Here is a 5,142-nt window from a genome sequence, read left to right as displayed (position 1 = left end):
TCCAGCCTTTGAAGATCCAGATTGCCCTAGGGCATTGCAAAGGATCAGGCGGCCCACAGCTGTGCCAAGCTGCCCATCCCCTCTGTAGCATCCTCTCCTTCCCTGCTGCTCTCATGCTTGCATTTACCCCCTGCATAGGGGCTGGGGAGCAGTGGTGAAAGCAAGTGTGGGCAGCTTGGGAGCTCTGGGAGGCAGAGATTTGCAGTCTGTGGCAGGGAGCCAGGTCTCAGGCTCTGGCCCACAGTGGCCAAAGGTTGCCAAGCCCTGTCGTGCTCCATGGGAATGCTGAAATGTGTGTACATTGCTTTGAAGTTTATCCCAGGCAGAGCTAATGCAGCCTCTGCCACCAGCCCATCCTGTCCTCACTGTCTATAGGCACAGAACAAGCCTTGCAAAGCCTGGAGTTCATGAAAAATATTTGGCCTTCATTTAACTGCGAGGAGTCCTCTCTTGTTTGCTGCTTTTGTCCTCAGATGCAGCCTGGAGCCCCCTGGCACAGATGGAAGATGGGAGTCGGGGCAGGAGCTGGGTGTGGGGTCAGAAGGTGCAGGGAGGGTGCTATTTGCAGACTAGGTTTGGCTGGTGGAGTGTAGATCCCCAAAGCAACACTGGTCAGTCCTGGGGCTTGTGCAGGGGAGGAGAGGGGCAAAGGGATGTGGGGGAAACAGACCTGGAGGCTGGGTCAGTAGAGGTGCAGCCTAAGGAGGGGAAGAGACTGTGGCTGCACAGCTGGAGGAGGAGGCAGTGAAGAGAGATGGGGCAAAGGGGGGTGCCAGAAGGTTCCCCTGTGAGCAGCTTAACACGGCCACCACCTTGCACCGCTTGCTTTGGGGTGGAGTAGGTGGGTGCTGTTCCCATCAGGTGGCACCAGGGGGTGCTGACACCCAGCTGTTCTGCTCCACCTGGCTCCTGTCCACACTGCCTTGTGCTTTACTGGGGGGGGCTTAAACTTTGTTAATGTGGCCTTGAGGTCAATCCGGATACACTGGGTCCATCACTGAAATACAGAGGTTTGTTGAAGATTTTATCTTACCAGTTGCTTTCTCGGTGAGCTTTCTGAGCTCAGTCAGGTGCTGTTCCCGTGCTGCTCTGTCATGCTATCCATAGCACAGGCAAGTGCTTTCTACAACCCGTGGCTGTCCAGCTGCATCAGCCTGGCCCAGGAGACCTACCCTGACCATGCACCTCACAGGACCTGGTTGCACCACTGGTTTGGAGACCCTCACAGCTCCGCCAAGCCTCTTTTCCTGGCCAACAGTTCCTACAGGTTGTGTTGCTGGTTCCCCGCTGTGCTCTGCATGCACTGCTCACACAGCCGCAGGCCTAAGATTCGGCATCATGGCCAGGTCACTCAGTCCCAACCTGCAGTTCCCCCTGCTTTCCCAGCAATGGGACCTTGCCCAGTGCACTTCTGCCCTGGCTTTTGGCATCTTCTGCTGTCCGAGCCTGCAACTTGCAGAGCCCCTGTACCCAGGGCTGATTGGGTGCAGGTGCACTAAGTGCACCAGCCTTCCCCTGTGCGGGGCAGTGGGCAAAAAAAATAGGTGATTTTTCTTTCAGGACCAAGTTAATGTCATCATTGTCATGAGGCAACAATTCATGGGTGATATTTGTATGGTTGGCGTAGACATAGGTAAGCCTCCTGCTATCACAGTGTCCTTTTTCAAACCTCAACATCACTTCAACACTACCATCATTGTCTCTCATATTTAGTAGGCTTGTGCCCCTTGACCAGTCAAGTGGTGCTTTGCTGTATGTACCCAGGGCAGAGAGAGAGAAAGTCCCAGCCTTAGAGAACTCAGAGCTGCAGTGTGCAGTGATGGGCAGCAAAGGGGGCACCTCCAAGAGGAGAAGCCCCCAGGAGCAGGAAGATGAGCTACCATTAGGTGGGTGCTGCACCAGTAATGAGATGTTTTGGAGGCATCAAGGCAGAGGAGAGGCTTAAGAGAACAGGCAATGCTGCCCTAAGGACCTGCAAGGAGGAGGAAGGGGCTCCCTACTCGGTAGCCTTTCCCCATCTTCCCGCTCTGTCGCAGTGAGATGTGATGGGGCAGGCGATGACTTTAAAGACCCCCCAAGGGAATTTGGGCTGGGGGGTGATTATAGCTGGGAGTCCCAGCAGAATCGAGGTGTGACGTGTGGCTTTTCCACTCCTCTCACGACCCCTTACTCCCCAGCTGGCACCAGGTCAGCGCTGTAAGAGATGCCAGCCTGGCATAAGGGGGGGGGGGGAGAAATGGGGGCTCTGGAGAGACATCTGCGTGGGTGCCAGCACTGCGATGGGCCTTCTCGGCACTGGGTGGCAGCACAGGACGGGAAGCAGAGCAGGCTGGGGCCAGGCGAGGAGTCAGCACCTTTGTTTCCAGGGCCAAGGGCTGAAGGTTTGTGTCAAAGGGCCAGGCTGAAGCAGGCTGCAGCTCCTGTGCTGTGCGGGGCTGGACGCTCTCCAACGTGACTCTCACGGGGATTGATCACTTGGTGCTTCCCGGCTGCCCTGGTGGGGTGTTAGAGGATGCCCCAGCCGCGGAGGCCATGCTGTGCCCGTGCCACAAAGCCGCAGGCTGCAGAGCCCAATGCACATGCACAGCTTGGCCAGAGGACACTCGGGGTCTGAGGCCCGGGCAGACCACCCTTGCCCGTCAGTCCCCACCATCTCGGGCACCTGCTGCTCTGGGTCGGGCCCTGCATCCCACGTGTCCTCGCCGCCCCTTTCATCCACCCCTGCACCCGGCGCTTCCCCCACAGGGACCCCACGACACCGCGGGTGGCGCCAGCCCCTGCCGAGCCCTGGTAAAGCCCTCTTGGCTGCAGTGGGGCAGGCAGGGGAAGCCTGGAGCATCTCTCGCATCCTTCCTGCCCGGCGTCACCGTGTGTCAGAAAGGAACAAAACAAGCCCACACGGCTGGGCTGTCATGAGCCAGCTCATGAATGGGCCACCTAATAATAGACTTCCTGTTTACCCCGGGGTAGTAAATTTGAGAGATTGCTTCTGGGTGAAAGGTCAGCCGGTTTCTATTTTTACGGCCATCCGTCTGACCCATTCTTTGCGCTTTGTGTTTCCATTGCTTCCCCCCCACCAGGTGCTGATCGCGGCCCCCAGCCAACGCAGGGGTCCCCCGAGGGTGGGACATGAGCAGGCTGCGCTGATGGGAGGGGGCGGCGAATTGGGCCGTAAATGGCTGGAGGGCTGCAGACGGAGAGCAAGGCAGTGGCTCATCCCATCTGAGCTCCAAGCCAGCGCTGGAGCCGGGGTGGAGATGGGTCCAAAGCAAAGCCCGGGTCCAAACCCCGCTCGGCTCCGGGCTTTGTTTGCTATGGCCCAGCACAAGCCGAGCCATGCATGGCTCTGTAGGGAGCCCTGTCCCTGGAGCGCATGCTCGGCAAGGCCTCATGTCTCCACCTGCTGCCCTGCCTTGCAGCACGGAGCGGGGGGGGATCCAGCCCCTGAGCTCTGCTAAAGAGGCAGGGGTCATCCAACAGGGACCAGGAGAAGGAAAGGCGAGGGTTGTTGGTGCAGGGCATAACCCATGAGCACAGGGTCTGCGTGAGCTGTGGGAGAGACCCCGGAGGGGATCAGGTGAGCCAGGCCCGCCCAGCCTGAGCAGCAAGCCAGGGAGCAGCCCCAGCCCAGCCTCCGCTGAGGCCTGTCAGATGAGCCCTCAGACACATGCCGTTCAACCCAGATGTTGAAATCTGCCGGGAGACTTGCCATCTCCGCCATCTCCCCCCTCCTGGGTCCGCCTGCGCCATGCCCCACCCGCCGCCCTCCCCCTCGTCTCTGAGCTCCCGTCTACTAATGTAGCAACGCGGTGCCTGTTCCAAGATGCAGATGTGCACAGCTGCCAGGAACCCGCAGCTCCGCTCACCCGCCCCCCACAAGGCCAGAACATATTAGCTAATCCCCTGGCAACACCATCTGTCCCAGAAGCTGCCTCTTCCCATCGGCTCTTCTAGTGACTGGAAGGCCCCATGTGAAGGACAGAGGGTCCTGCTTTATTTAGAGACATGGGGCTTAATATAACTCAGCAGAACCCAGCCCAGAGGGGCAGGTGCCAAACTAACACAAGGGAGCAGGACAGGACAGACACCAGCTAAGCCCTGCGTGGATTCGAACTGGTGGCCCAGCAACTCCCCCATGCCAAAGGGAAGGTCCTGAATGATTCACCTGTCCTTCCTGCGGCTTCTCCTGCAGCCTGAAGATGTTGTGCTCAGGTGTAATTAGCTGCCATGGAAATGAGCCTGATGACACACACTGATGTTGAGGACTTGAGGTGGAGAGCAGGCCAAGGGAGCAGATGATCAACAACCCGCCGCACTCTTCCAGCCTCTGTTATCACACAAATGCCAAGGGAAGACAATATTTGGTCTCTCCCCATCATCCTTCATTTTCTGCACGGTCTGTGTTGTACAGCTCATTGCCTGGAGCTTCATTTGATCAAACACAGGGGCTGAAGTGCTATGGACGTGACTCAGGGCTCCACTGATGCCTTCTGCACTGCGTGGATATCCACGTTCCCCAAGCTAAATGCCCAAAGCCTTGTCCCAGCATGCGCTGGACTCCATAACCAAACTTGGATTTCCCTAGGACCTAGTCAGAAAAGGCCAAGTCTAGTGGCTGTCCAGCTTGTGTCCAGACAGCACACCAAGTCTCCACATCCAGCAACCTCTCACTCCCTTTGACGTCTCGGCCTCCGTGACCACCTATCCCAAATCTTGGTTAGGAACATGGAGAAAATGGTCCCAACCAGGTCACTGTGCCAGGGTTTTGGGCAGCGGGGGTATTGCAGAAAACTATCCCTAGCCCTGCAGCTGAAGGAGCTCAGCTAAATCCTGATGCTCACACCACACTCCCTTGATGTGCTCTGTGAGTGGCTGGCTCAGGTGAGCAGCCTCTGGGTAGGAGGCCAAGCTCAAGCCCTTTGCTGAGCACAGGGTGTCTGTGCTCTTACTGCTCTGACAGCGTCCACAGGTCCAAGGTCCTTTCAAGTGGGTTTGATGGCAGGATCAGGACCTTAATCACGTCCCCTGAACTTTGCAAAGCTGTGGGAAAATGCCAAACGTTGGCTGGGCCCCCTACTTTGTCCCCAGCTCTTTCCTGAGCCGAAGAATTGGTGTCTGTCTGGGAGAAGGCCCCCGTCCCTC

Source organism: Gavialis gangeticus, unplaced genomic scaffold, assembly GCF_001723915.1.
Source record: "Gavialis gangeticus isolate Ggan-Ray unplaced genomic scaffold, GavGan_comp1, whole genome shotgun sequence".
Taxonomy (NCBI): Eukaryota; Metazoa; Chordata; order Crocodylia; family Gavialidae; genus Gavialis; species Gavialis gangeticus.
Note: the sequence above shows the minus strand (reverse complement) of the source record.